The 10,849-nt window shown below is 38.4% G+C and overlaps 1 pseudogene; it reads right to left on the reverse strand.

The window, feature by feature from the left end:
* Positions 1–6,632: 6,632 nt before the first annotated feature.
* On the reverse strand, positions 6,633–7,059 carry LOC125360085 (annotated as a pseudogene).
* Between the last annotated feature and the right edge of the window lie 3,790 nt (positions 7,060–10,849).

A 10,849-nucleotide genomic window follows, 5' to 3' on the forward strand; every position in this document is an offset into this window, starting at 1 on the left:
AGACAAGCTGCATCACCGCCCCCACCCCCCCAGGCCTGGCACTTGACCCAGCACTACTGAGTAACCAGCAAGTTCCTGGAACTGCCTTGATGGTGCCTTTCATTAGGCACCACGCTCTTGAGTCACACACCAGTAAGGCTTAGTAAGTCTACCATGTGCAGAATCCCAGTGGAAAGGAAACTGTAAGCCAACAGATCCAGCTCACTGCTTTCAAGGAGCTGAGGCCCTCAGAACCCAATAAACTAGTCAGAAAACATAGGCTTTCCTCTTGGTCATTTCTCTTCAAGGGATAAAATAGTTCAATAGTGAGGCTGAGATACCGAGGAGAGACACTTGGTTGATTCATTCAGGAAAGCAAAAGATAAGATTAGTGATTCAGTTCTGTGGATAGATCTTAGGCAGAGGTGAGAAGCTGCTACTCTTCTGTCTCTAAGGGGAGAATAAGAGGAAATGGGTTTGAAGAACAGCATGTGGAACCAAAATAAACATGAAGAACTGCCAACCATCAGCATTATTTAGTCCTGGAAAAGGCAGCTCAAAGTCTTCAGAAACAAAACAAAAACTACAGACTTGTGTAAACACAAATTAAAATAATATCGCTAGTTATCTCTCCAAGATCTTTGCATTATTACCAATAGTTGTCTCTGGGTAAAGAGATTAGGAATGGTAGACAGCATACTTTAACATAATAGCATAATAGCATAATTTATTAATTGAAGATACAATGATTTGTTATTAATTATCAAGAACAATTGTTATAGATATTTTTGTAGCTTTTAATTTTCTATAATAAATACTTTCCTATGGTCCTGAGGTTTGAATTCAGGGCTTACCAGGCAGACATTCTACCACTTGAGCCATGTCACTCACTAGCCCTTTTTTGCTTTAGTTATTTTTCCAGTAGGGTCTCATAGTTATGCCTAGATGGCTGAGATGGTAATCCTACACACACTTTCCTCGTAGCTGGACTGCTAGGCATGTACTGTCTATGCACTGGGATGATATGCATGTATTGTCATGCACAGCTTTCGTTGGTTGAGATGGAGGTCTTGCTAACTTTGTGCCTGGACTGGCTTTGTGGTGCTTCAGATTGTCTACTTCCCAAGTAGCAGGTATGTATTTGTAGAACACTCTGCGCAATAGATGAATGCAAACTCATTTGAAGTACCTTTGGGAGCCAAGATAGATCCTGGTCACAGCACAAACATCAGTAAAGTTAGGAAGAATTAAAATTGGAGCAGCAACAAGTTTTTGGACAAGAGTAGAATCAGACTAAGAATTAATAACAGAGGGCTGGGGATATAGCCTAGTGGCAAGAGTGCCTGCCTCGGATACACGAGGCCCTAGGTTCGATTCCCCAGCACCACATATACAGAAAACGGCCAGAAGCGGCGCTGTGGCTCAAGTGGCAGAGTGCTAGCCTTGAGCAAGAAGAAGCCAGGGACAGTGCTCAGGCCCTGAGTCCAAGGCCCAGGACTGGCCAAAAAAAAAAAAAAAAAGAATTAATAACAGAAATAAAAGGAAAATCTCCACACATTTGTATCATCACTTTTCTAAATAATCCATGGATCAAAGAGAAAGTCCCTAGGGAAATTTAAAAGTCAAGCAAATCTTGTATGGAATGGAAGTGAAAACACAATACATTGAAATAAGAGTTTAGCTAAATGTGATTTATGAAATTGAAATATGATTTAGCTAAAGCAGGGCCAAGAGAAAAGTTCATAGTTCTAAAATGTATCTTTAAACGTTCACCTCAAGAACCTAGCTAGTAATGAGGCTGGGTGTATTGCTCAAGTGGCAGAATGCTGACCTGCCAAGCATGAGATCTAGGTTCCAACTCTTATACTACAAAAACGAAAACAAAATAGAGTAAAGCAGTTCCTTTAAAAACCATCATGTCAGGCACAGGGTAAAAAAAGACAAACAACTACAAAAGCAATACTTGCAAAACTGTTTGGTGTAAGTGAACTGAACACCTCCCGGGGGTGGGGGGGGAGGGAAAGGGGGAGGAGGGTGGGGGGTATGAAGGACAAGGTAACAAACAGTACAAGAAATGTATCCAATGCCTAACATATGAAACTGTAACCTCTCTGTACATCAGTTTGATAATAAAAATTAAAGAAAAAAAACCATCATGTCTCATGTAATAGGAAATTGATCAATATTTTCCTTCATAGTTTTAAAATTCTTCAAATAAAATATACTGGAGAATTCCACTAAATATTTAAAGAGGAATTAATTAGTGTGAACTAATTAAAATATCCATAAAAATGAATCTCTTCTAGAGAATAAAAGTAACAGTTCTCAATTCATTTTATGAAGCTAGTAATAATCTAATATTAAAAACTAAAACAGATTAGCACAGTACAGGAAATAAAGACCAATAACTTTTATTAATACAGACAAAAATCTTTAAGAAATACCAGAAAATTCAGAATGTATTTAAAAGTACACAACATGACTAAGCAGTCTATTGTAAGAATCCAAAGCTCAGTATTTGAAAATTAGCCAATGTAATCAATCATATTAATAAACTAAAGAAGAAAAAAATCACACAGTCATACCAACTGATGTAGGAAAAGCACTTTTTAAAAATCTAACAATGATTCATCATCTACTTTCCCATGAAAGTAGAAATAGAGAACTTCCTCAATTTATTGAAGAGAAAAACTGTACAGCTAACATTACATTCTCAAGTGTGAGGATTACAGGGATGCACCACTGTCCCTGATCTTCTATGTGCTACGCTATGATGGCTTCAGTTTTTCAGCTCCATTATAATCTACAGGGCCAATAGACCATATGTAACGATTGACCAAAATATCACTAAACATTTTATGATTATATGCTTAATGAAATTCCTATCAAAATCCCAGCAAGATTTTGTTTGAAGTTGTATTTTTTGTTCTCAAATTTATATAGAGAGCCAAAGGAACTAGAAAGACTGAAACAATCTTGGAAGGAATCAGGCTAGTCTACGTGAAAACAAATAGCTACAGCAATCAAGGCTGTAGTTCTGGATTCCTGGACTCACTGAGTAAGAGGTCTATAGATCAGTGGAACAAAAGACTCAGGCTCACACAACTATGAACACCTAATTTTTGACAGTGGAACAAAAGCAATTGAGTGAAAGAAGTACAGCCTTTAAAAATACATGGCTCAAGTGGTTGAGTGCCTGGTAGCAAGTCCAAAGCCTTGAGTTCAAACTCTCAAGTACTGCCAAAAAAAAAATGCGGCATGAACAATTTGTTCATCTATAGGTCAAAGAAATTAACATCAAGCCACATTTCACACCTTACAGAGAAGTGAATCTGTCATGGATCACATATAAATATATATAATTGGAGACAATCTTTAGGATATAGGGCTAGCCAAAAAAATGTTCATAAAAGGATAAATTATAAATTGGACTTTATAAAAATTTGCTCTGTGAAATACTTAATCAAAAAACTGAAAAGACAAGATATAAAATATGAGAAAACAGTTGCAAACCACATATATGATATAGTATCTACAACATGCAGCAAACCAAGAAAAGCACTCATTATAAAATATGCAAGACATAAAGAAACATGTCATGAGCTGAGCAAGGTGGTTGCATACACATAATCACGGCACTTGGTAGGCTGAGGCAGGAAGATCTCAACATTATGTAGCCTGAGCTATATAACGAGATCTTGTTTTCAAGAAAAACAAAAAAAGCATCACAGAAGAGCACAGATCAATGGCAAAGAGGAAAAATTATTCAACACGATTAACTATTAGGGAAATGCCAAATTAACACTATGTGCATCAGAGCAGCTAAATTTTTTTTAAGTGATAACACCAAATACTGACGAGCATGCAGAGAAATTGTACCACTTAGCTATTACTGGTGGTAATTTAAATATTCAACTACCAAATAACTCATAAATTATACTCTTGAGTGTTTATCCTAGAGAAACAAAGACTTAATGTTTAAACAAAATCCATACAAAAATGTAACAGTTTTGTCTGGAGTAGCTGAAAACTGGAAAACAAACAGGATGTTCTTAATAGCAAATGAGCTTTGCTGCAGACACTACAGAATACTGCTCAGCGACAGGAAGGAACAAACAATTTAAGCAACAATTTGGATGAGCCCATTGAATCCACTGGATGCAAATGATCCAGTCTTCTATATACCATATGAGTACATTTAAATTTATTATTCTTGTGGAGAGGAAATGTTGGGGCTTTTGTTGTTGTTGTTAACAGCTAGTGCTCTAAGACTTGAGCTATGCCTCTATATATGGCTTTTTTGGCTTTTTTGAGTGGTTAGCCGGAGATAAGAGTCCACCAGGCTACCCTTTGAACCATGAGCCTCAGATCTCAGCCTCCTGAGTAACTAGGATTATGGGCTTGAGCCACTAGCATCCAGTTCATATGTACTATTTCCTGAGAGGACAAGATTACTGAGATGAACAGATTGGTTCCTGCCAGAGAAAAGAAGAGGGGACAAGGGAGAGAAGTACTTGTATCTCACGTGTGTTCCGAGTGTTCAATAGAACAGTTTAACAAGATGAATACCAGAAAGCTGCAACGTGTCTTATCTGAGGAGGGATTAGGAGAGGGAGCAGATGAATGGAGAGAAGAATGATGGGGAGAGTACAATGTAATACTCAGTGTACATATGTGACAATGGACTCAGTAACGAGATGAGTGTTGATGGGATTGATGGGAGTGAGGAGATAAATGGAAGGGGTGACACTGGTCAAGATGCATTGTACCCTTAAACTGACACGGTGAATTGAAACCCCTACATACGACATTTAAAGATAATGAACAGTGAAGTCTGTGAGGAAAGACCACCTGCCAGTCATTGTTAACTTTCCATCCTTTCCAGCTTGCTTCTCTCAAGTAATGACAGAACCCCTCATTAATAATCAACCAGGGTGACATTGTCCCAAAAGAAGGGTACTCTCTTTACTTGACCTATGTAACTGTTACCCCTTTGTACATCACCTTTATAATAGCAACTTTAAAAACAGAAAAAAAAAAGATCAACCAGGTCACAATAACCAGGACTGTTTAGTAATTTGCAGATGTTTTGCTTGCTGCCTCAATTCTTCCTCTATTCCCATCTAAAGCTCGCAGTGTTCCCCAAATGTAGGCTGAAGTACTGACTTTTGCCTCTTCTCATGCTAAGCGACACATTTCCTTCTCTGCTCATTACTTCCACACTCTTCATTTGGTGTATCGAGTGGTCGGAATGGGATGTAGGTAGGACCTTGGAGTTGAACCTAGAACTCTGGTTCTAATTAGCTAATGGGATTTTAATACGCAATTTGCAGAGCTATGGATTTTCAGGTCATTTGGCAATGCAAAGTGTTTGAAATAAGGAGATGACAGCCTAGTATGCCAAACCTAGTAAGTTTGGGGAACTCTACATGAATCCAGACTCCCCTCAATTGTCCCATCCCTCCGCTGTCTGTACTGTCTTGTTCTTCCTTTTGTTTTTGGTTGGTTGTGGGTTGAATCCAGGGCCTAGGCACTGTTCCTGAGCTCCTTTGCTTCACACTAGCACTATACCACTTTGAGGAACAGCCCTCTGTCTGGTTTTCTGGTGGCTAATTGGAGAGAAGAATGTCACAGACTTTCCTGCCTTGGCTGGTTTTGAACTTTGATCCTCAGATCTCAGCCTCCTGGATAGCTAGGATTACAGGCATGAGCCACTAAAACCCAGCATTTATATTCTTCTTAAGGGAAAGAGCAGGTTAGTGTGTATTTATACACATGTAAACATACATACACTTCCATGGAAAAAATGTGGGAAGTCAATAAATGCCAAAATCTCAGTACTTACCTCTGTGTGAGTGGCTGAATTTTGACTCTTTTTCATCTGCATATTTTTCCATGATCTGTAGATGTTATTATCACTTATGACCAAGTATCAAATACACTAGGGATATAAAGTTAGCTAGATGTCTAGTAGTTGCTAACTATCATTCAAAACATCACTGAAAGCTGAATTAGAAATTCCACTGAGGCTGTAATTAGAAAAGTAATGTTCTTATTTTTCAAACAAAACCAACAAATTATCAATTCAAAAAGCTGACTAACCACACCATATGAAGAAATCAAGAAAAATACTGCTGTTATTAGCTTACTGGTATAATACTCCTATAAATGTTGCCCTTTATACTCTGTAGGCACTTTTTTTAACATTTAAAAATGTATACTTTGGGCTGGGAATATGGCCTAGTGGTAAAGTGCTTGCCTCATATACATGAAGCCCTGGGTTCGGTTCCTCAACACCACATATATAGAAAAACCCAGAAGTGGCGCTGTGGCTCAGTGGTAGAGTGCTAGCCTTGAGCCAAAAGAAGCCAGGGATAGTGCTCAGGCCCTGAGATCAAGCCCCAGGACTAGCAAAACAAAAAGTATACTTTAATAAGTATAAAATACATAAGCAATTTGGTAAGTGTGTGGAGAAGCTGACTGAGATACATAAATTAGGAGATACAAGTATCCATCTATATTTTTCGATTTCATTTTCTCAGGATATTGATTAAGGTTGTTTGAGGTTGTTTAATATACAATTTTGGACTTGTCATTTTAGAAATCCTTTACTGTAATGGTAATTCTTTGATGATAAACAGCAGCCTCAATGTTTACTCTGAACCTCCATGTTGGATAAATTCCATTTCCCCTTGAGATCTAAGTTTCCTTCTGTGATTATGTTTTTGTTTAGTTTTTGTTTATGTGGTACCAAGGAATTGAACCCAGGGCCTCATGCATGCTAGGCAAGCACTCTACCACTAAGCCACATTCCTAGGCTGAGATGATGTTTCTTAATATTGCTGCAGTGTCTGCTGGGCCTTGCTGCCTCAGACCTGGTGATTTACTTCCTTTAGTACGTTGGGAGACCAAAGAAGACTGAGGTGGGAGCCCCGCAGACCTCAGAGCTTCAGATGCACTGAGGATTGTCTCTTCTGTTAGGAAGTCTTATGAATTGTGTATGTGGCTTGACTGAACCACCCTGCTGACAGATACCATCTTGCTGCCCATCATGACCCCAGGAAGGGGCAGCTTCCAGGGCACTAGGCACTTTTGGTTTACTCTTTGATCTCGTCTTTATAAGACAATGATTCTTGGGGGGGAGGGGGGAGCTGAGGAGAGGAAAGGTGGGAGAAAAGTGAGGGAGAGGGCAACAAGTATGACAAGAAATGCACTCACTACCTTATGCATGTAACTGTAACCCCTCTGTACATCACCTTGACAATAAAATTAACTTTTAAAAAAAGACAGTGATTCTGAACTGCTATTATTTTCTATGAAGACTGAAAACAGGGCTGGGAATGTGGCTTATGGTAGAGTGTTTGCATAGCATGCATCACACCCTCAATTTCTCAGTACTCCATAAACAGAAAAAGCCAGAAGTGGCGCTGTGGCTCAAGTGGTAGAATGCTAGCTTTGAGCAAAAAGAGGCCAGGGACAGTGCTCAGGCCCTGAATTCAAAGCCCAAAACTGGCAAAAAAAAAAAAAAAAAAAAAAAGACTGAAAACAATTCAGTCTTTCCCCGTCATTGATGAGAATTTAAACATTCAGATAATATTTCCTATCTTGCAAGATGTTTATTGGTAATGTGGTGTAACTGTTTATGTTTTAAAGAGTTTTCAGTTTGCCAGATTTTTGGCTGATGGTGCACCCTTCTGAAGAAGTAAATTTTGCCTTGCTGAGACAAAAGACAGTTTCCGGAATTGGGATAAAAATCTCTTAATTAAAAAGAAAATGTATGAGTTGCATCTTTCCAGGGCATTTCATGGTTTTTCCTAGTGATTCATCTTCAATATTCTCAGAACTGACCTAAGTCATTAATGGCTTTGTCATGGGTAGGTCTTATTTGGTATAATCCTCTCTCATGTCAGGATTACAGGTAAGAGTGAGAGGAAATGCTTCTCCTCTGGCTTTTACAGTTTATCTGCTCTATTGTTGGATCATCAAACAATTTAGCAGCCTGTCCATTGCTTTCAATGGACATTTACCCTCTTCCTCTGCATGAAATTTTATTGCATACAGCACCATCTAATTTCATTATTATAATTAGACTGTGGCTATCTTGCTTATTAACTCCTTTCTACGTTTTCTCACACCTTGTTTTCACATCTTTTCCCTCCAGTTCTGTAATACATAAATAAATTTAGAGATGACAAACAATGATGCCCTTTACATACATGCAAATTAGGGAGTCTTTAATTTCTGACTTATTCATTGAAATACTTCAATTTCTAAGTAGCAGTTAAAATGTCATAGTTAGGGCTAGGAATATGGCCTAGTGGCAAGAGTGCTTGCCTTGTATACATGAAAGTCCTAGGTTCGATTCCTCAGCACCACATCTATAGAAAACGGCCAGAAGTGGCGCTGTAGCTCAAGTGGCAGAGTGCTAGCCTTGAGCAAAGGGAAGCCAGGGACAGTGCTCAGGCCCTGAGTTCAAGCCCTGGGACTGGCAAAAAAAAAAAAAAGTCATAGTTAAACTTTATGAAATGTGCCACTCTTCTAGCAAGGAAAATCTCCTTAAGGAATATTTGTCATTGTATATGCTGTATTGTTGATTTCATGCCTGGCAAGGAGAAAACATGAGCCTCCATCAGTTTCTGCAATGACCAGGCTGCTTTCATAATGTGTAACAGCTTTTGCATTTGCTGCTAGTGTAGCCTGGACCACTCCTCTCAGATGTTCACATGGCCCTCTTCCTTCACCTCCTGCAGAGAAGACTTCCTTGGTCTATTTAAAGCATCATCTCCCATTACTTCCTATTTCTCATCCCTTCTTTATAGTTCCCCATAAAACCTACTGACATTTAACATGGTACATTCTGCTTGCGGTTTGTCTCCCTCTTCTACAATATGAGCTCCCTGAGGTGTGGCTCTTTGGCCCACTGTTGAATCCCAATGGCTGGCCCACAGTGGGCAGCTTCCAGTAAACCCAGTGATCTCTGCCTTCAGCTTTCTGTTCCCCAACCCAACCAGATGCCTGCAGGATCACTTTCTGAGAAAGTCCTGAGAATGCGATTACCAGAAGGCCAGTTTCCCTAAGGGAGAACAGCAAAAGTGAATGAGGGACAGGATTTAAAAAAAAAAAAAAAAAGCACATAAGCAACTTGTTTTGATAAAACATTGTGTTCTTGTGAAGTGAATCACCAGAAGGTTGGTTGGGTCACTGAGCTATACACCTCCCCTGCATCTCCTCTTTCTGCCCCCAAATGTAATCCAGGGTCATCGTGGTATTAATAGGAAATTGCCAAATCATACCTTTTCCCTTGCCAGTTCAGGGGGAAAAATACAAAGAATAAGCACAGAATGAATGGACACATTGGAAATGTTTGTTCATACTTACAGTGCCTTCTTTTTCTTTTTTCCTTCTTCAGATAAAATGAGCAGGAACATGTTACAATACACAAGAAAGTAGGCTGGAAGGGAAGCGCTCTTACTCTGAGAGGTGTTGCATCCTTGTGCTTCAAAGGACCTTACCATTAGGAAAGGGCATACTATAAATGTGCATGTATTGCTTATAAATATGAAACATTCCAAGACTCAAACAAAGGTTGCCAAAATTTTTTTAAAGACAAAGAAACTGTAATTCTGCCATCACAAGAGAAAACCTACCAGCTTGCTGTATCTTTTTCCACTTTTAAAAAATATACAAACATTTTTACATATGCATTTATACCTTCATTTTTTCTCACTTTACCTCTTATCAAATAAGTCATCCAGGTGACAAGTTTGTCTTCATGCTGTAATTGTAAAGATATATAATATTCTGCACTGAACCAATAACATTTTGGTAAGCCATGTAACTATAATTGGATATTTAGGTTGCTTTTTCAAATTTTCAGTGTTATGAACTAGTGAATATGGCATTTTTTCCCTCCTGAATCTATTTGATGATCTTCCTGGAATGATTTTCTAGACATTGGGAAATGGTATAAAAACTGATAACTTTTGAGGGTCACGATGAAACTGCTTTCCAATAGATCTGTACCAATTTGCATCACCAATGAACACTAATTTGCAGTAGATATTTTGCTAGTATTTTCAAAGGATTTTTATTGCTGGTTTATATCTATCCATTCATTTTCCCTGATTATTTCTTCTACATACAATTCATCTTCGGGGGGGGGGCTTAGAAAAGATTGTCACAATATTTTTCTTATTCACTTCCCTGGGATCTATATAATAGAACTATTACTCTTTCATATATGTACTGCTTTTCTGATCTGTTTAAATTTCTAGTTACACTACCATTTAAAACAATGGAACACTTTCCTATACTTCATATCTTACCAAAGTAAATTTTATCACAGATATTCTTAAACAATCCTCTCCTGGTCATATTCCCAAGACTGTAATTAGGATTTTATTCCACCAGTCTGCCTGATTTTTATTTTTGACTTTAGTCATCCATTCATTTTGTTGTGATATGTAGGTCAAATTGACCTCTTCCCTGAATGCTTACTAACTAGTAAACTATGATTCCTTTAAATACATTGGAAGAATCCCTTACATAGTAACTAGACTTAGCCTATAATGACAAGTTCTTCTGTGCAGACAGAAGGGAGACACAGAAGGCTCAGCTCCAGTGACTCATGGAGAACAGAAATGTAGCAATAACCCGGATGAAGCATGGGAGTGTGACAAATGTCCCATGTTTTTACCTTGTTCTCTCTGATCACAAGCAATAAAAGAACTTCTCAATATTATGACCATTTGTTCCAGATGTTTTCTGATTTTGTTGAATCCTTTCCAATTTTTCCAAGAATGCAGACCCTCAGCCGAGGTACTGCAATGACTGTATTGAGTGTGGTGTAGGGTACACTGTATTGAGTGAG

This window comes from Perognathus longimembris, chromosome 11, assembly GCF_023159225.1.
Source record: "Perognathus longimembris pacificus isolate PPM17 chromosome 11, ASM2315922v1, whole genome shotgun sequence".
Classification (NCBI taxonomy): Eukaryota; Metazoa; Chordata; class Mammalia; order Rodentia; family Heteromyidae; genus Perognathus; species Perognathus longimembris.